The sequence below is a fragment of the Micromys minutus genome, assembly GCF_963924665.1.
Source record: "Micromys minutus genome assembly, chromosome: 4".
In the NCBI taxonomy this organism is placed as follows: domain Eukaryota; kingdom Metazoa; phylum Chordata; class Mammalia; order Rodentia; family Muridae; genus Micromys; species Micromys minutus.
Window position 1 is genome coordinate 22,716,712 of NC_137973.1, and position 21,925 is coordinate 22,738,636.

General features: G+C 41.6%; 1 protein-coding gene across 9 annotated transcripts in view; it reads right to left on the reverse strand.

Moving 5' to 3' along the window:
* FHIP1A (FHF complex subunit HOOK interacting protein 1A) overlaps window positions 1-21,925 on the reverse strand; it is a 232,918-nt gene that overhangs the window by 150,615 nt on the left and 60,378 nt on the right. For 4 of the 9 annotated variants that reach the window (XM_080915260.1, XM_080915257.1, XM_080915259.1 and 1 more), the window contains one exon: window positions 832-881. The gene's annotated coding sequence lies outside the window, so the exon portion shown is untranslated. Of the gene's footprint in view, window positions 1-831; window positions 882-13,534; window positions 13,657-21,925 lie in introns of all 9 variants that reach the window. The other 5 variants (XM_080915253.1, XM_080915254.1, XM_080915252.1 and 2 more) reach the window with 2 other exon arrangements.

The following is a 21,925-nucleotide window of genomic DNA, read 5'->3' on the forward strand; positions in this document are numbered from 1 at the left end:
GAATTTGAATGTTTAAACTGCCTTTATTAAGGCTGGGATCACGGAAATTTAAATTCTGTGTATTTTGCTACCTGTACCAAAGCTCAACCCCATAGGGAGCTTTGCTCCTATGATCTTCGTATTTACAAATCCATATTTGCATCATGAAAACTTAACTTTGACTGTGGTGTCAGCCCACATCCCTGAGATACTCAGGGCAGAGGCAGCAGGACTTTCCGGTACCATGGCCACCTGCCAACTAAAAAGGCACTCACTATCAGACACACAAGTGTTGGATCCATGGTGAGCAATCTGCTAAAAAATATCTAGTGTCACCTACAATTTCAATACCTCACAGAATTAGGCTTAGATGTTTCCTTCTGGGAATGTCTAAACTTACTGCCTTGAATACACTGATGAAATCATAAGCAAGACTGGGTCCTGAACTCCAAGGCCCCAATAAATAATTAAGAAAAGTAAAATAGTAATTATAGATAAGACTCCAGTAGTAACTAAATAGCTTAAATGCTCTACATGTAAACACAGCCCTCAGAATAGCCCCATGAGATAGTATACCATTGTTTCCTGGTTTAGAGTTGAGGAACTGAGGCAGAGAGGCTAAATAACTTGTTCCAAATGACAAAGGCAGACACAAGGATGGAAGCCAAGCAGACCACCTCCCAAGTAGGCCTTAACTTTACAGTATTGTATAGGGTACCTAAATACTTTAATTTTTGTTTAAAGTGAAAGGCTTTTTATTTGAGTAAAATGATTGACCTCAATCAAGAGGGGGGAAATATATTTTTCTATGTCTAGTAACTTAATGACAAATATAAATTAGCAGACTCTTACCCAGTTATTTTGCGGTTGTTGCTGTCAAGTCAAAACAGTCTTTTGGAGGCCTAGAAAAAAAATAAAATTGGTCACCAGGTTCCCATTGTTACTAATTAAAAATTTTTTTTGTTTGTGGTCCTTTCCTTTCTCTGTATAAATTTTTAAATTTCTTGTGTCCTGTGGCCATTTTCTACACTGGCAATTACAAGTCATTAAAACTACCTCCCATAATGGCCTCATGGTGACCACAAAGTCCTTCTGCCACCTGAAATAGCTGAAAGTCTATAAACAGCAGCCAGGGCTGCTCTGATTCTAATGACTTCCAATCAGTCAAAATGAAGAAAATGTGATTTTTGTAGAAAATGGAAGGTATTCGTGGTGACAGTCTATGTAGCATGCACCGGACACGACACTGGCCATCAGTAACTGTTGGTACTCTATCAGGTCAGAAAGGGGACATTAGAGAAAGCATGGGTGCAGAATCAGCAGCTGCAGAGAGGGCTGCACTCGTAGGAAGCACACCAAGTTTTGTACAGCGAAGGAAGTATTGATGAGTAGCTAGTCTCGCAGACAGATTAGGTACCAGGGTTCTCATTCTTAGGAAGGAAACAGGCAAAGGAAGAGCAAGTCTGGGACCCAAGCACATAAACAGGGCTCTGAAGAGACTTCAAAGTGTCCCCTTTGTCTTTTTCTTCCTCTACCAACAAACAAAGACCCTTTTATTTGTTTGGTTTTCAGACAAATTATCTGCAAATTTGGCATTCTCTTTCCTCAGCCTCCTGAGATCAGAGCGTCCAGCACCTCACCTGGGCCATAGGTGATCTTTCACCTTGACTTTTATCCCAAGACACAGGTCCATGTTTTCAGGCTCTGTGTGCACTCAGGCTCTCTGGAGCCACATCTCAAACAAGAATCAGGTATGCTACCATTCTCACTTCTATATATCACGTAATAACTATCTGGTTCCATCTCAGGGCATCTGCATTTTACCTTTCAGCATCTTATTTTGAATTAGGGCCCAGCTTTTAAGGAAGCCGTCAGCAGGAGGAAAATATTGGGGAGGAAAGGAAGTTGATAATGAAACCAGCAACAGACAGGCAATATGACCCCACTTAGAATACCAGAGTCAAACACAGCACACTCATCCTATCCAAACTGTCTTACCCTGATACTCTCAGAAATGCCTTTCCTCCTCAGGGGAGCATGCATGCAGGCCACTGAACTATACCCTCAAGCTCTGAGTAAAATGTCTTTGCAAATGGCCTCTTCCAAGTCCCTAAAGCAAGTGCTCTGGTAACTCTTTTGTGCTTTCTATGCCCCGCCCCCACTAAACAGTAGCTCTCAGAGGGAAGAAGGCTGCTGGAGAGAGGCTCCCTGAATGATTCTGTCAAGCAAACATTACTACTTTTCTTTTAAATATTTAGTTATCCTTACGTGTGAGTGTTTTGACTGCATGTACATGTCTGTGATGCCCACGGAAGCCAAAAGAGGATGTAGATTCACCGGAGTTGGAGTTCAGACAGTTGGGAGTCACCATGTGGCTGATGGAAACTGGACCCAGGTCCTCTGCCGGGGCAGAAAATGCTCTTGACTACTGAGCTGTCTCTCCAGCCCCCAAATATTACTTTAGCTTAGGATTTTTAAAGCTCTGAACTACTGATACTGAGAAGGGAGAAGCCATTTTTTCTTTTTTGACTTTGTGAGATAGAGTCCCATTGTGTAGACGAGGTTGGCCAGCAACTTGCCATGTAGTTTAGGCTGACCTTGTTCCATCTGCATAAGCTGAGAGTACAGCATGCATCACATTGTCCAGCAAGAAAAAATATGCTTGGGCTGGAGAGATGGCTCAGTGGTTAGAGCACTGACTGCTCTTCCAGAGGTCCTGAGTTCAATTCCCAGAAACCACATGATGGTTCACAACCATCTGTAATGAGATCTGATGCCCTCTTCTGGTGTGTCTGAAGACAGCTACAGTGTACTTACATATAATAAATAAATAAATCTCAGAAAATAGCAAAAGGGAAAAGAAAAATTATTTTTAAATGGTAAGGAAAACATTTCTTGGAACAAACAAAATAGGTCTCAAGATTATTTATTGCAGGAAAGTGGAGAGGGAAAGAAGAGGGTTGAGGGGGAGAGGAGGAAAGGAAGGGGGAAGGAGAGAGAAATGGGGACAAGGGAGAGGGGAAGAATGAGGATTAGTAGCTGTCAAGGACTCAGAGAAGGCGGTGAGGGTGTAGAGTTCTTGATGAAACAACCTAACAGGATTCTGGATGAAAATAGGCCAGAGTGAGAAATTTGATCAAATGCTAAGGGGGAGAAAGAGCTTCACTAAACTGATTCAGTGAGATTCTTGCTAGACTTGGCTGGACCAAAGCCAAGATGAGAGAGATTAGCCACTAAGGGAAGAAGAGGGCTCAGGGGAGCATAAAGTTCAATCAAGGAGAATGTCTCTCTCAACCTTTTAGGATAAATAATTCTTGTCTGTGGGGGGTCATTTTGCCCATTGCACAATGCTCTCTTTTCACATGGATACAGACACACTCTCATCTCAGACACATTATGACAATGAAAATTTTCCGAGCACACTGGCAGACAGCCTCTGAGCACAATCTCCCATGGAAGGGGACGGCTTTAGAAAGGGTTGACAGACTTTCTCCATAGCGAGACAGAGAAGAAACATCTCAGTTTCTGCACCATACAATTCCCATGTCTTATTCTTCTCAGTGGCTATGTCGTCGAAAATTAAATTGGTGGCTGGCCTGATTTGGCTATGGGACAAAAATTCAGAACAATAGTGTCCCTTTCTCAAACAGCCTGTGGAAAGGGCTCTAAAATGATCCCAGGCATCTTCCCTTTGCCCTGGATATGCCCCAAACATTCCATTCTTGTTCCTAGTTCTCCAAATACCCACATAAACATTGTTGGTGTGCAATTTTGTTGGTTACTAACCGGCAGTATTGGCGTTGTATTTAGAATGTTCGTGCTCTCTTTCCTTATCTCACATTCTGTAATGCATCTCTGAAGTGGATCTATTTCTGGTAACAGTCTGTATGAAGTAGGTCACTGGAACAACATATCTTCTCTATAGTCTCACACGAAACTCATACTCAATCCATCACAACCCATCCGCTTTGCCTCTAAGGCAACGACATTTATATATTAATAGGATTACCCTAGAAATTATGATATGGTAAGCCTTGTAAAGGGTATACATGACACCATTACTGAATTGTGAAATTTTAAACTTCATGGTGTATTTATGTCCAATAGCTTCAAGAAAGATCTCAATTGACAACACAGTAAAAAAGAAAGTTCTAAACTTTTCTTAAAATTTCAAGCTGCTGGGTTCCATAGATGATGTCTAAATAAGCAGGAGAAAGGGTCTCTTTAAAAATGCAGGGGAACAAAGACGCTAAACAACAAGGAGGGTCTGAGGGAAGAGGGAATAATAGTCAGGGGTGGATGGAGGGAGGGACTGGATGGGAGAGGAGAGAAGGAGGAGGCAGCAACCAGGTGTAGGGAGAGCCAAGGAGATAGGGCCCGAAGAGAGAATGGAAATCGGCAAACAGAGGTGGGGAAGCATCTCTAGCACTTGCCAGAGATCTGGGATGGGGAGGCTCCCAAGAGTCTATGAGGGTGACTGTAGCTGAGGCTCCTAGCAATGGGTCTTCCCACTTCAGATGATTTAATGAAAAAAAAAAATCCCTCAGAGGCCTTCCCAGCAACTTGGGCTCTAGTTAATTCCACATGTAGTCGAGTTGACAACCAAGAATATCTATCACAATGTCTAAGAAAATGGGCATCCCAGTTACAAAATCTGATCTTCACACATGGAGTGCAGGCATTGAAAGAGAAAAGGGGTGTGGCTCTGTGGGAGAACACTTACCTAGCATGAAGAGGGTCCTGAGTTCAGACCCTTGCATTGCAAAACAAAGGGAAGAAGAATGAAAAGTGGAAAGGTGGGTAGACCTACAGGGAGGAGGAGAAAAGGAAGAGGAGGGAAGAAAAAAAGGGAAGGGAAGAAAGTGGAGAGGGGAGGAGGAAAGGCAGGAGGGATAGGACATATAGGAGAGGGAGGGAAAGAGAGGAGGTTAGCTCTACAAATGACTCTCCAAAGCTGACTGTGTTCACTTAAGAGGAAATCATATTAACCTATGTAAAAGACAGCTGGCTACCTTCTATCCTCCCCTACCAGATTCACTCAACTCCAATCACAAGCAACAAAGAGCCAGGCAAACATCTCAATCTCCTGGTTCCTCTGGCAGCTAGAAGTAAAAGCCTGACAGGCCTGGTGTGTACCGTCAGGTCTATACAATAAGTGGGGGTAGAAAGTTCCTAAGAAAGGGTGGAAACTGGTAGGAACAGAAAGCTAGCAGGCGCTGGCATCTCGGCCTTCCCATCTTTACTGGAAAGAGAGACTCCAGCCAGCCAGAGTTCTACCATCCACCTCCAGAACAAGGAATGAAGATGAGAGTCAGAGCCCAGTAGGGCAGCACGGAGAGCTGGGGGCAGTGCAGCCTCACAGTCAAAGAAGCGCTCAGCTCCAAGGAGAGTCTGGTTTCACACCTATTTTACTTGGAAGAGAAATAGTCCTCTAATTTGTTAGGTCATTGAAGCTGAAGGTTACTTACAGGTGAAAAGGAATCCGACCCTGACGCACCACCTGCTAGGTTCTTTAGTAAGATAAAAGCATATGTAAGCAGCAGTCATCATTTGGCTCATTTAAATACTCACTGACTGTCTCCTACAATCGATACCTATTGAGCATCTGTACCGGGTGACAAAAGCTCAGAAATAAATAAGGCCCAGCACCGAGTCTCAGAGAGACAACTGGATAACTAAAACAACATTTAACAAGTCCAAGGACATGGAATGAATGGGGCCCTGGCAGCATGCCAGAAAAATGGTTCACCCAAACGTGAAGAAGTCAGTGGGATCTGAGAAGGCTTTCCCAGGTGATGGAAAAGCTCAGAAGGAGGAGAGGGAAAGTGTACTTCAGGAAGGCCAGGTCTATCACTGAGGCTGAAACACAGCATGACAGAGGGGTAGAATAGAGCAGCCTTCTTCTGGGGACCCACAAAAGTATAAGCTATGTTTCCTCAGCTAGACTAGGTAATGAATTCCTTTATTATGTTTTCATCACAATAAGGACTAAAATAGGCAAAGACTAATCAAAAACCCATCATTTCTCCTTAGGTATCACTAAGGTGTTACTGACTCTCCTGCAGCTCTCTCTGCGCAATGGCGTGGTTCTTAGCCATCTGGAGCCCCAGAACTGGTAGAGCTTTCTCAACAATGAAGTAGACTCTAGAGAAAGTCTGCCTTATGGATAACTGACAGTACAAGAACTGGGCTGGTTTAAAAGAAAAGGTGTGTTCAGACCACATTTAACATTAGGAAGAATAACACACTGGGTATTTTAAAAGGGAGTGGCATATGAGTGGCAAGAGCCATTATTTATAGTGGTAGAGGCAGCGGTGATGGAGAGCCAGTCTAGAATCCTTACAATGCAATGAGGAGATGGAGACATGGTTTAAGAAAGAGGAAGTCAAAAGGCTCAAACAGACAAACAGGAATGAGAATGTAAAGAGTAATCCTGGATTTCTATCCTTGTCACCTGTACGGTCTAGCTTTATGTCACGTTTACATAAACTATAGTCACCTGAGAGGAACCTCAACTGAGAAAGTGCCTCCATAAGACTGGGCTGCAGACAAGCCTTTAGGGCAGTTTCTTAATTAGTGATTGATTGGGAAAGAGCCCAGTCCAGTGTGGGTGGGGTCCTGGTGGTGGTCCTGGATTCTATAAGAAAGCAGGCTGAGCAAGCCATGAGGAGTAAGTCAATAAACAACACACCTCCATGGTCTCTGCATCAGCTCCTATTGGAGTTCCTGTCCTGACTCCCTTCGGTGATGAACTATGATGTGGAGGTATAAGCCAGATAGATCTTTTCTTCCCCAGGTTTCTTCTGGTCATAGTGTTGCATCACAGCCATAAGAACCCTAGCTAGTATAACACCTAAGAGAGGACAGAAAGAGAACTCAGAAGTTAGAACCTGTGCTCTGCAGGAAGACAGTCTGGCTTGAACCCTGCCTCCACTGATAGCTCTGTGGCTCAATGAAAACAGCTTGACTGTAAGTGCCTTGGTTCCCTGCCCTGCAGAGTAATGGCAAAGATAACAGCATCTATTTTGGACTTGCAGAAGAATTACCCGGAAAGCTTCTAAACACTGGTTTGCAACATGGGAGATGCCAAGAAAAAGTTAGAAACGTTAGGCTGATAGATGGTGGTGCTTCTTGGTGAGACAGGGAAACTGAAAGGGCCACAGATTGGGGGGGGGGGGGACAGTGGCTTCAGTTCTGGATGCGTGTCTGGATGCGTGTCTACATTAGAACATCTAGTAGGTGGCTGGGAGTAAAAACAGGAGGAACAAACCTTGATACAGACTAGTGTCAAGGTGGCATCTGACAGAGGACATAGCAGACAAAACAATGGGTACTGTAAAAGAACTTGGAGGTTTCTGTAGGCAAAATGTGAAGGGAAGAAAAGACTTGGGGGGGGGAGGGGCTGGAGTGTAGGTCCTGGAATCCATTCTTTTTTTCTCACTATTGATTCTCATACGTCCTGTGATGTAGGTGATCTTCCCTCTTATTCTCTCCAAAGGCTTCTTGGACAGTCTTAGTATGACACTCACCGTGGATGTGTTTTATAACTCTATTAAGGGAGAGGAAATACCCAAACAATATTATCGGGATTTTCTTACTTAACTAGATCACTCATTGTTCAGTGTCTCAGTGGTATGGAGTATGTATGATTAAAGGCATCTCAAAGTCACCTGAATGAATGAAAGAATGAACAACAAAAAGGCAAGAATGAAGCAGCTTATCATCCATACACTGAGTGAATGACTGGCCATTCCCAAACATGAGAGGGAAGACTGCGTAGATGAGACCTGAGGTTACAGATGACTCTCTGATGGCCACCAATGTCTGGAGTGAAGGTTTAGTCAGCAGATGAGGAAACGCCAAGTCTGACTCATTGTCCACTCAGGGGAGGGTCTGCCTATGCTTGCAACAGCAGTCAAGATTGGAGATGAACTCAGAAGACTCTAACGCATGGCTCTAAACCTGTGGCTTGTCACCTCCTAACCACCCTTTCACAGGGTCATCTAAGACAATTGGAAAACACTGATATTTACATTACAATTCATAAAAGTGGGTAGTTACAGTTATCATGAAGTGTCAATGGAAATAATTTTATGGTTGGGTCACTGTGTGAGGAGTTGTATTAAAGGTCGCAGCACTAGGAAGGTTGAAAACCCCTGCTCTACAGGTTGCTGTTATTCTCCCTTGTAATTGCATCTTCTGTTTCTCTTTTTTTAACTTAATTTTTTTATTGGTTATGTTTTATTTACATTTAAAATGTTATCGCCTTTCCAAGTTTCCCCTCCATATCCCCTATTCCATCACCCCTCCCCCTGCTTCTAGGAAAGTGTTCACCTACCCCCCAACCCCCCCTCCCACCTCTCTGCCCTGACACTCCCCTATACTGTGGCATCAAGCCTTGGCAGGACCGAGGGCTTCTTCCATTGATGCTTATTCAACAAGGCCATCCTCTGCTACATGTGCAGCTGAAGCCATGGGTCTGTTCATGAGTACTCTTTAGAAAGTGGTTTAATCCCTGGGAGCTCTGGTTGGTTGGTATTGTTGTTCTTATGGGGTTGCAACTCCCTTTAACTCCTTTAACTCTTTCTCTAACTCCTCCATTAAGGACCCTGTTCTTAGTTCTATGGTTGGCTGCAAGCATCCGCCTCTGTATGTGTCAAGCTCTGGCAGAGCCTCTCAGGAGGCAGCTATCTCAGGCTCCTGCCAGGAAGCACTTTTTGGCACCAGCAATATTGTCTGGGTTTGGTGGCTGATCCCCAGGTGGGGCAGTATCTGGATGGCCTTTCCTTCAGTCTCTGCTCCAAGCTTTGTCTCCATATTTCCTCCTAAGTGTAATTTTGCTCCCCCTTCTACGAAGGACTGAAGCATCTGCACTTTTGGTCTTCTTTCCTCTTGAGCTTTATGTGGTCTGTGAATCATATCTTGAGTATTCTGAGCTTTTGGGCTAATATCTACTTATCAGTGAGTGCATACCATGGGTATTTTTTTGTGATTGAGTTACTTCACTCAAGATGATATTTTCTAGATCCATCCAATTGCCTTAAGAATTTCATGAAGTCATTGTTTTTAATAGCTGAGTAGTATCCCCTTGTGTAAATGTACCACATTTTCTGTATCCATTCCTCTGTTGAAGAACATCTGGGTTCTTTCCAGGGTGAAATACATTCTTTCAGCTGAGAGGCCCTGAATTCTGTCTACAGTACAGGAAAAGAACTACAGAAAAGACAAAAGCTTCAAGAGTTCCTCTAGTCAAGGGCTGGACAGAGGGTAGAGACTAAAAGACAAGAGAAAGACAGGCAAATATCAATCCCAATAAGAATAGTCTTAAAGACTAAAAAGAAAGGTCTTGAGATGAAGGAGCTGTCATTGCTAAGGAAGCATCATAGAGATTCCACACACAGAGCTGGGCAGTGTGTAGTGGGGTTCCCTAGAACCCCTCTTTAAACAATGTGCATGGATACCTAGAGCAAATGCTTAGGAAACCTGTAAATTTGCAAGGGTTAAAAAAAACTCTTTTCACAGTAAACTGCCCTACCATGGAGGATAAGTCTGGGGTGGGAGTGGGGGAGTAATCTGAGTATATAAAAAAAAAAAAAATATCAGACTTGTCAAGGAAAGAAATCAAATGCGGTTGGCTTTTATGAAAAAGAATCCAAATTGAAGTTTGCAAAGAAAGAGTTGGCCTCAAAGTTTCAGTCACCAAGGCCAAAGAAGCCATTTAAACCATGCTGGCTCTGGAACCGGAGGAGGATAGATACCTGCCGGGTCTAGACCACAGCTATGAGAACTATTTGGAGAGCTGACAGGACTGCAGACAGCTGGGTCACCTGAAACCAGCCAGACTGCTGGCCCTGTGAGGTAGGGGGTGGGGGAGGGTATTGAGTCCTGAGGCTACAAGAGGGCAAGTGTTTGTGTTTGTTTTCTTGGATGGGTTTGGTGTTTTTGGTTTTGTTTGAGGGGGTGATTTGGGCAAGCCTGGGAATACTCTGAAAAGTTGACAACCCCTAATCAACCTGTTCAGGGGACCAAAGGAAGGAACTTCAGCAACAGCACATAGCTATTGAATGTCTAGGGTCAGGCTCCATCCAAACTGCCCTGGAATCAACAGGGTGGCTCATTAACACAGACTGGGCTCTGCCCTAGGGGTTTCTGATTTAACCCCAAGTGTGCATTTCTGACAAGTTCCCAGTAAGGATGCCGGGCTCACCAGAGGCCAATGCTTAGAAAACTCCTATCATGAAGATTTTAGAGCTGATAGAGATGTTCTCTAAGTGTAACAGGAACACTCAAACACCAATAAGATAAGGTATTTTAAAATCTATGCTGAAAATAAAATAAAAATAAAACAGGTGCCAGGTGTGATGACTCACAACTCTAATCCTACAGCACTTAAGAAACTGGAGCAAAAGCACTTTCATGAGTTCAAGGCTACCCTGAGCTACTGAATGAACTCCTGTCTCAAAACAAACAAACAAAACCCCAAAAAAGTAAACAGCACACGTAATCAGACAAAAACATTCTAAACTATTCAAGTCTATTAGAAGAGACATTAAATGCTGGAAACAAACCAACCAATGTGGAATGAAATTATGAAGTTCGTGAGCTGTACGAGGAGATAAAGTGGCTAAACAAACAAAAACCCTTCGGGCACAAAAGAAAGTAGACAATAGATTCAAATCTACTCGATTATAAAGTGGTATGTCCAAACACAAATGTTTAAACTTCAGACTTTTCCTTTTTGGTTTTTGGTTTGTTTGGTTAGTTGGTGGGTTGGATTGGGGGGGGGGGTGTTTTGTTTTTTTATAGCTGCTTATCTACCCAACCATTACTCAATTTGGAAGTTCCTCTAGTGGTATTTACTTGGAAAGCCCTAGTCCCAAACAACTCTTGAGGACAGATTGTTGTTGAAAATCATCTTTTACAGTGGCCTCCCACTGGTTCACACAGAGCCTCTGGTGACTCTGGTGACTCGGATCTTAGTGCCAAGGCTGCATGCTGAGGTTATAAAGGCTACTCTCTGATTTCAGGAGCTCTTAACTCACGGATGGAATATTCAGATATGTAATTCCCTCTCAACAGCTCGGGATGGCTGCAATTGCCCCTGTCTGCCTGCTATTTGTCTTACTGTTCCGTGAACACCCAAAATCCCTGACATGAATTCTGCTGACAGCACCGCCTCAGGACGATCCTGTGTGCTTCATGCTATGCTGTCTGGATACTTTAAAGCCCATTTCCAGATCCATTTGCCATTTGTGTTCCTGCTGCGCACCGTCAGTGTTATCTTTTCCTCCCCAAACATGCATGTGAATGGTAGATCCCTTCATTACCCAAGGTCCTGTTACACTCCTACACATATGCTGTTCTCTCGGACTTGACCCAATGCCCTCTTGACCTTGACTGAAAAACCAAAAGCAAAACACTTCATTCTCAAAGTACAATATTTAGAGTATAACCAATAAAACAAAACAGAACCAAAAAACCAAAAACACTATTAAGAATCATTCTTTCCACAAATACTGCTTCCTGGAGCCAAGAGGCACGAACGATATTTCTGGGGATGGAGCCAGAATTTTGACAGGATTCCCTGGTGCCAAGTCTTTACTGTCATGATGTTGACTCCACTTAGGTCCCAGGAACTAGTGCTTTAAATGGTCGGAGGGTAACAGAAGACAGAACTGCAGGGATGCACTGCAAACAGTTTCCTACCAAAGTGGCAACTTCATTTCTTCTTAATGGTCCCTTTCATTGGAAGGCTTTGAAGCATTCACATGATCTTAGGACAGCAGAAAGAACACATCATGTCTTTCCAAAGTATGACCCCAGCCCAGCCTCAGCACAAGGTCTATTGAGAAACACTGCACTGGACGCCAGTGTATGCAGCCTGGGTTCCAGGGGCCTCTGCTGCCCCTGTTGTTCTCTGCCCTAGATTTACTAGGACATCCGAAAAGTAGATGTCTAAGACAACTTAGTGCATGGCATCTAGATGAGAAAAATTAGCCATGCTCATTACATCCAGGAAAAAACATTTCCCTTTCTAATGTAGTTATAAAGCTTAAATATTTTATTCAATCTGACCCAATTATATCTTCAATTTGACCTTATAAGTTACTCAGAAATACAACCTTTGTCAAAATAGCATAAAAAATTACAGCATTCAAAGCAAAAATCAAGTAAATAACTATAAAACAGATATGTCTAGATGTATATACATGTATATGCACTCACATGTATATGCATACATACATACGTAAGTACATACATACATAGAAGTTTGGGTTTGTCCTTTACGAGATGTCAGTGATGCAGATTCCTAGGCCTTGTCATGACAGAAATCCAGTAATCAGAAGTGTAAGTGTGTGAAGGAGTGAACCAGGACCTCTGTTGTGAATGCAGTAATCTGAATTGTAAGTGTGTGAAGGAGTAAGCCAGGACCTCTGTCCTGCTAAGCATACTCTCTACTACCAGGCCTGTAATTTGAAACTTTTAATGTGTATTTTAACAAGCACTCTGATAATGTTTTGAGAAACATTCCAAAACACCTGCAGGGAGTCGTTTATAAGAGGCAAATTAAAAAGCCTGAGAGGTATACAGCATAAGAGTTTGGAAATCACCTTATTTAACCTGATTAATACAGTAACATTTCTATAACCATGACAGATTGATTGATCTTAATAAGAAGGAACAGCAATATTTATAAGCCAAATAAATAATGTTTCTCTGTAAATGACACCATCTAATCACTTTTTTAAACAATATTATCACTGTTAAACACACACTTCCTTCTCCCTAGAGACAGAGACACGCAGAGACAACAAAAAAGGAAAACTATTCACCTTATATTATTTCTTTGGCTTTGGTCAACATAATAGTGTTTCTACTCACCATCCTACTCCAAAGGCATTTCCCTCTCTCTCAAATACAGTGCCACAGTGCTGACAAATGCCTCCACTGAAAAAAAGGATGCTTAAAAGAACGCCACTGGAGGTCCGGAACGCATTCCCAAAGAAATGTCTTATAAATATTTAAGTAGAAAATAGAGTATAAGTTATCAAAAACTCTGCTTGAACAGGATAATGTTCACCTGCATAGGAAGATATATTCAAGTAGAGCTGATTTAAAAACTAGTTTATTAAATATAACTGGATACATACCAATAGCAATCTCATAAGCATCCTAGTTTGCTTTCTGTTGCTATGATAAAAACCATGACAAGAACAAAGCCACTTGGAGGGGAAGTGTTTTATTTCATCTTACAGCTCAGTCTACAGCTGAGGGGAGCCAAGGCAGTAACCCAGAGGCAGAAGCTGAAGCAGAGACCACAGAAACCCAATGGTTAGTGATCTGCTCCGTGGTTGTTATTCTTATAAAATGGAGGACCACCTACAACAGTGAGCACTACTCACAGTGAGCTGGGTCCTGCCACATCAATCACTAAACAGGGAAACATCCCATGGGCCAGTCTGTTTTGATGAAAGCAATTATTCAGCTGAGGTTGCCCCTCCCAGGTGACTCCAAACAGGCTCAAACTAAACAAGCACGGTAAGAAAAACATTACCTGCGACTGCTTTCTTCAGTAGCTCACTGTTGGGTTATGTCTGTTCGTTTCACCTTTCAGGGGAGCGCAGAAGGCGTCTTTAACATTTGGCTCTGTCCTGAAACCACCAGAAGACTCAAAATCTACAGAAAGGAGGGAAATGCCTTGTCATCACTAGTAAATTACAAATACAAATCTGCACTTCTGTGTGTGTACTGGGTAGGTGTCCTCAGGTCACATTTGCCTTTATCATAAAATTATTTGTTTTTAATTTTTGTGTTTCAGAGACATTGTCATTGTTCTTGGAAGCCCTCCTGAACTAGACGGTGATACTCTATTGCTGAAGGCGCCATACCTTGAGATTGCAGGGCATGGAGAAATTAAGCTGGAACCGAGCTGCAAGCTTCCTCCCTGCTGGCTATCTTTCATAGTGCCAAAAAATGCTATGCAGGTCATTGAGGTAAAAAGACATCAATAATCTTACCCAGTGCTGGACCCTATGAACTACAATGCTGACCTGCCAATAAGATATGCCGGCTTGTACAATAACAGCATGATGGTGCTGTAGATAACCAACTGCATTCTAATTAGATTAGAGACCCACTCCATAGAAGGAAAATGACCCCTGGTTCTGCAACCTACTCAGAAGTCCATGGCTGGGGAGGTAATAGGCTTAGTGGGAGAACATACTATTATTGTTCTTCTAAATGGACATATTGCCAAGTGCTCTTTAAATACGTATGTTTATACCAGTCTTTCTTACTTTTTCTTGTTGCTACGATAACACACCCTGACAAAAGCAACCTAAGGCAGAAAGAAAAGGTGTTATTTTGGCTTATAGTCTCAGGATACAATTTATTAAGGCAAGAAAAGTCACAGGCCAATTGGTATCCAGAGGCTAACTGGTCACACTGTGTGCATAGTCAAGAAGCAGAAAGAAATGTTCTCAGCTCACTGTTTCTTCTTATAGTCTAGATCCCCAGCCCAGGGAATGATGCTACCCACAGTGGAGGAGTCTTCCACTTCAATTAACCTAGTCAAAATAATCCCTACAGACAAGCCCAGCAGTATCTCTCTCAGGAGATTCTAGATCAAGTTGCTAACTAAGATTAACCATTCCAACATTCATAGGTCAGAGAAGCTTCCCTTCATAGTGGTCAATGATTAATGCAGAGATTCATAACTGATAAAACAGCTGATAATGACTGTTGAGTGCTTCACCCTAAATGAGACATCTCTACCACCCTCATCTGAGGCTCATAGAACATCCTGAACAAATATGCAAAAAGATATAGATGTAGAGAAGGGCTGTGAACTGCTATCTCCTCAACAAGGCATAACCTATGCACTCCTAAGATGTCTATGTGAAGGAAAGTCATGTGTATGCAGTGCCCAGAGAAGCCAGAAGTGGGCGCTGGGTCTCTTAGAGCTGGAATTGCAGGTGTTTGTAAGATGCCTGAAGAAGGTTCTGGGAACCAAACTCAAGTCCTCTGTAAGAATAGCAAGTGCTTTTTAGCCAGTAAGCCACCCTTCCAACTTTCATTCTTCCATTCTCTGAGTGTTATAGAATAACTATATAGAGAATAAAACACATGAAGCTAAATAAATCCACACCATAAACCAACAGCATCATTAACATAGCATGACAATATAAAGTCCAAAGGGGATCAAAGTAATTGTTCTGAAAAACTTTGAAAAAAAATGTGCAATATTCCCAAGACATCCCCTAGTACCTATCTACAGAAGACAATTTGAAAGTTTAAGCTTTGCTCTCCCCAGCCAAAGTCTGTTTTCAGATACATGTCTATCACCAGCCTAACAAACAGGCGGGTCTTACAACACAGACATATGACTCCAACCCTATTGTGCAACAAATAAGCTGGAAGTATCCAGACAGAAGTAAGAGTATCTACCATGACTAACCCCAAATGCTCGGAGGTACGGAAGGCAGCAACCACAAACCATCACTCAACATCACAATGGATGGAAAGATGGAGGACATTTGCAAGGAAAATATTTTTAAGAAAATAAAAAGTGCTGTCATTTTAATGATGGAAAAGATTTAAATGCCCAGTGACAGAGAAGCAGTCAACTACACTTGTTACCACAATATTTATCTTGCATAATTCTGCTAGTGATTAGTGGGTTTGATGAGTTTATAAATAAGATGAGCCAATGGCTTTTATACTTCAGAGAAGGAAGACATTCCAGGCCTGGCGACATCTTTAATTCCAGCTTAGCGAGGAGGCTCATGAATCAGAAGTCAGCCTGAACTACACAAGAAAGGAAGGAGGGAGAGAGGGAGGGAGGGAAGGAGGGAGGGAGGGAGGGAGGGAGGGAGGGAGGGAAGGAGGGAGGAAGGGAGGGGAAAGGCAGCTCAAGATAGGCATTGGGCTTTAATCACTTATGACCATGACTACTCATAAACACGGCGGAGGGAAGTCACGTTTTCTTAGTATTGGGTATAATATTCCCATCTCTAGGCAGCTTAAGCTAAGAATCCAAGCCAGAGAACAAATGCATCCTTCCCACAGCTCTGTAGACTGAAAACTGTCCAAGACCCAGATGGCAAACCACTTACTGACATCACAATTTTTCTGCAATAGACCAATATAAAAGATCACTTCCTAGAACTTTTGTGTTTAACCTAGATAGACACAGCTTCAAAGTTTGAAATATAGTACCTTTGGTTACAACAACAACAAAAAAAAAAAAAAAAAAAAAAAAAAAAAAAAAAAACGGGGATTAAAATGAATTTAATCGTCCAAACTGGACACACCTTGGAGTAACCAGTAACATGCCTGCATGAAGACTAGAATAAAAAGATGCCTCACCTGCCAATAAATAATCCTAACCCACCTTCTTCACTTTAATCAATTAATCCCTTATTAAGCACCCTGGAGGAGAGAGCAACACCTCATAATCAAATCTGTGGGCATTTACTGGTGAGACGTTTAGCTAGTAACAACTAACTCCCCCCAGAATCCTACACACACAATTCTATCACCATGTACTGGAGAGATACGGGCTCTTTGGCTGCCTCTTTAAAATTACAGATTGCTTCCAGATGCTTTTCAGGTGATTTCATCTCCTCCTCAGCCTGCAGCTCATGAATTATGAAAGGACATCCCTAATTCATGAGATAATTCTTCCCTCTCGGCGGCCATCATCACATATCTGCCCCCACGCACTCCAGGTCTTTAGGTACTCACACACACGTGCTTTCACGCAGGTAATAAGGCCTCGCTGTGCATCAGCAAGGACTCCACGGAAAGCCCTTTCTTATATTTTACCGTCGTGACTGCCAGCAGCAGCAAGGCTTCCCCACTTCAAAGGCAGCTGCCCCTTCGACAGTAATGCACAAGATGATATCAGAAGCAAGGTTAAACAGAGCTTGAAAAAAAAATTGAAAGGGGATTCTTAAAATTCACTGCACCTTGATAATTCTCTCGTTTGTCATCTCATGTAAAAACAAAATACGTCTCCTGCTAAAAAGGGAGGAAGCAGGCAGTTAGCAGTTCAGTCACACTCAGATCTCTCCCTTAGGCAAGTGCTTCCTATATAACAAAGCATCCACCTCCACAGAACAAAATCGAATTCAGGCTCTCGGGTGCCCCTTGTAAGAGTTATGCCACACCCCTAATTATGACACAGGATCAAAATCTAAAGCTCATTTCCAGATGCCATAAATCCAGTGAATTGAGGCCTCAACTACAAGTTTAGAAATCTACTAGTAGACAGAAGATTCACTAAATGAAAGGAAAGTCACCAAACGAGCACTGATGCTGGCTAACATCCACATTATGAATTTCCTCTGAAACATGAGAAACAAGTGCCTAGGGTCTTTCCTCAGCAGACTTATACCTCTGTTGTAAAAATCCTGTATGCTTTTCTACCTTTAGGGTTGTCTCTTTTAGTATTTTCCTTATTGTTTCCATTTCCATTTTAAATTCCTTCTTCAATTGCTTCATCTCTTTGGTTCTGTTTTCCTCTAGTTCTTTGATTTCTTTGAGTGTTTTTCGTGTTTCCTCTTTGGAAGTGTTTATTTCTTCACGCTTTTCCTCCCGTTCTTGTTTAAATGAGTTATTCATGCTCTTCTCAAAGATCTCCATCATCTTGAGGTATGATTTCAGGTCTGAGTCTTCTTTTTCTGGAGTGTTTGGCATTCTGCTGTTTGCTGTGATGGGAGAGCTGGGTTCTCTTGTGATGTTGCCAGGTTGTCTTGGTTTCCATTGTGTAAGTTCTTTCCCTTTCCTCTTGCAATCTTGTTGTCTGTGATCATTCCTGGTTATGTTGTCAGTGACTGGTTCCCATCTCTCCATGTACCTGGCCAGCACCCCCGGATCTCCACTGTTCCCTGTGGCAAATGGCCTGAGCTTTGGTCTGCACCGAAGGGCTTTCCAGGTGGAAACGGAGTCCTTACGGAAGAGTTCCTGCTCCCCTACACCAATCGGAAAAAATTCCCCCGACACATAGTCAAAACACCAAGTGCCCAAAGCAAAGGAAAACTACTAATAGCAGTGAGGTAAAAAGGTCCTGTAACATATAAAGGCTGACCAATCAGAAGCACACCCGACTTCTCAACAGAGACTATGAGAGCTAGAAGATCCTGGACAGAGATCATGCAAACCCTAAGAGAACACAAATGTCAGCCCAAGCTGCTATACCAAGCAAAACTCTCAATCACCACAAACGGAAAGACCAAGATATTCCAGGACAAAACTAAATTTACACAATATCTGACCACAAACCCAACACTACAATGAATTAGAGGTGGAAACCCCAATATAAGGAGGGAAACTAAATCCTAGTAAAAACAAGAAAATACCTAAAAAAAAAAAAAAAAAAAAAAAAAACCAAAAGAAGAAAGAGACACAGGCACAATTCTACCTCTAAAAACAAAAATAGCAGGAAAGAGCAACCACTATTTCTTAATATCTATTAACATAAATGGACTCAATTCCCTAATAAAAAGATATAGGCTATCAGACTGGACACATAAATAGAATCCAGCATTTTGCTGCATACAGGAAATTTATCTCAGAGACAAAGACAGACACTATCTCAGAGTAAAAGGTTGGGAAAAAAACTTCCAACCAAATGGCCCCAAAAAGCAAACTGAAGTGGCCATTCTAATATCGAATAAAGTAGATTTCAACCAAAAGTTATCAAAAAAAGATAAGGAAGGACACTTTTTACTCATTGCAGGAAAAATTTGTCAGGAGGAACTCTCAATCCTTAACATATATGCTCCAAATACCAGAGCACCCATATTCATAAAAGAAACCCTACTAAAGCTCAAAAAATACATTGCACCCCACACAATAATAGTGGGAGACCTCAACACCCCACTCTCATCAATGGACAGATCATGGAAACAAAAACTGAACAAGGATGAAGTGAAACTAGCAGAGGTTATGAACCTATTGGAATTAATAGACATCTACAGAACATCTCATCCTAAAACAATAGAATACACCTTCTTCTCAGCACCTCATGTCACCTTCTCCAAAACTGACCATATAATCAGTCACAAAACAAGCCTCAATAGATATAAGAAGATTGAAATACTCCCATGCATCCTATCAGATCACCATGGTCTAAGGCTGGGCTTTAATAACAACAAAGACAACAAAAATCCCATATACACATGGAAACTAAATAATGCTCTATTAAATGATAGCATGGTCAAAGAAGAAATAAAGAAAGAAATTAAGGATTTTCTAGAATTTAATGAAAATGAAAACACAACATACCCAAACCTATGGGATGCAATGAAAGCAGTACTGAGAAAAAACTCATAACCCTGAGTGCTTCCAAAAAGAAACTGGAGAGAGCATACACTAGCAACTTGACAGCACAGTTGAAAGCTCTAGAACAAAAGAAAGCAGATACACCCAAGAGGAGTATACAGCAAGAAATAATCAAACTCAGAGCAGAAATTGACCAAATAAAAACAAAAAGAACCATTCAAAGAATCAACAAAACCAAGAGCTGTTTTTTTTGAGAAAATTAACAAGATTGATAAACCCTTAGCCAGACTAATTAGAGGGCAAAGAGAGAGTATTCAAATTAAGAAAAACAGAAAGGAAACTGGAGACAAAACAACAGAAACTGAGGAAATTCAAGAAACTATCAGATCCTACTACAAAAGCCTATACTCAACAAAGCTGGAAAATCTGGAGGAAATGGATGAATTCCTAGACAGATACCAGATACTAAAGTTAAACCAGGACCAGGTAAACCATCTAAATAATCGCATAACACCTAAAGATATAGAAGAAGTCATCAAAAGCCTCCCAACCAAAAAAAGCCCAGGTCCAGATGGGTTCAGCACAGAATTCTATCAGACATTTATTGAAGACCTAATACCAATACTCTCCAAACTATTCCACAAAAGAGAGTCAAATGGAACACTACCTAACTCATTTTTTGAGGCTACAATAACCCTCGTTCCTAAACCACACAAAGACCCTAAAGGAAAGAGAACTTCAGACTAATCTCACTTATGAACATTGATGCTAAAATACTCAACAAAATCCTTGCAAACCAAATCCAAGAACACATCAAAATGATCATTTATCATGATCAAGTAGGCTTCATCCCCGGGATGCAGGGATGGTTTAATATATGGAAATACACCATATAAACAAACTCAAAGAACAAAAATCAAATGGGCATCTCACTAGATGCTGAGAAAGCATTTGACAAAATTCAACACCCCTTCATGTTAAAAGTCTTGGAAAGAACAGGAATCCAAGGCCCATACCTAAACATAATAAAAGCAATATACAGCAAACCAATAGCCAACATCAAACTTAATGGTGAGAAACTTGAAGCAATCCCACTAAAATCAGGGACTAGACAAGGCTGCCCACTCTCCCTCTACCTATTCAACATAGTACTGGAAGTCCTGGCTGGAGCAATTAGACAGCAAAAGGAAACCAAATGGATACAAATTGGAAAGGAAGAAGTAAAATTAAAAATATCACTGTTTGCAGATGACATGACAGTGTATGTAAGTGACCCCCAAAATTTCACCAGAGAACTTCTAAAGCTGATAAACAAGTTCAGAAAAGTGGCTGGATATAAAATTAACTCAAACAAATCAGTAGCCTTCCTCTACTCAAAGGACAAACATGCGGAGAAAGTAATTAGGGAAAAGATACCCTTCACAAACAATATGAAATACCTTCGTGTGACTCTAAGTAAGTGAAGGACCTGTATGACAAGAACTTCAAATTTCCGAAGACGGAAATAGAGGAAGATCTCAGAAAATAGAAAGATCTTCCAGGCTCGTGGATTAGAAGGATCAACATTGTAAAAATGGCCATCTTACCAAAAGCAATCTACAAATTCAATGCAATCCCTATCAAAATTCCAACCCAATTCTTCATAGAGTTGGAAAGAGCAATGTGCAATTTTGTCTGGAATAACAAAAGACCTAGAATAGCGAAATCCATCCTCAACAACAAGAAAACATCTGCGGGAATCACTATCCCTGACCTCAAGCTATAGTACAAGGCAATTGTGCTGAAAACTGCATGGTACTGGTACAGAAATATACATGTGGATCAATGGAATAGAATAGAAAATCCAGAAATGAGCCCTCACATATATGGTCACTTGATTTTTGACAAAGGAGCTGTAAACATTCAATGGAAAAAGAACAGCCTCTTCAACAAATGGTGTTGGTCCAACTGGCACTTAGCATGCCAGAATGAAATAGACCCTTTCTTATCTCTTTGAACAAAGCTCAAGTGAAAGTGGATCAAAGATCTCCACATTAAACCAGATACACTGAAACTATTAGAAGAGAAAGTAGGGAAAACCTTAGAACACATAGGCACATGAGAAAATTTCCTGAACAGAACACCAATGGCTTGTGCTCTAAGGTCAAAGATTGACAAATGGGACTTAATGAGATTGCAAAGTTTCTGTAAGGCTAAGGATGCTGTCAAGAAAACAAAATGGCAGCCAACAGATTGGGAAAAGATCTTTACCAATCCCACATCTGATAGAGGCCTAATATCCAAGTTATACAAAGAACTCAAGAAGTTAGACACCAGAGAATCAAACAACCCTATTAAAAAATGTGGTACAGAGCTAAACAAAAAGTTCTCAATTGAATATTGAATGGCTGAGAAGCATCTAAGGAAGTGCTTGACATTCTTAGTCATCAGGGAAATGCAAATCAAAACAACCCTGAGATTCCACCTCACACCAGTCAGAATGGCTAAGATCAAAAATGCAGATGACAGCAGATGCTGGCAAGGATTTGGAGAAAGAGGAACACTTCTCCACTGTTGGTGGGGTTATATACTTATACAATCACTTTGGAAATCAGTTTGGTGATTCCTCAGAAAACTGGACATAGTACTACCTGAAGACCCAGTTATTCCACTTCTGGGC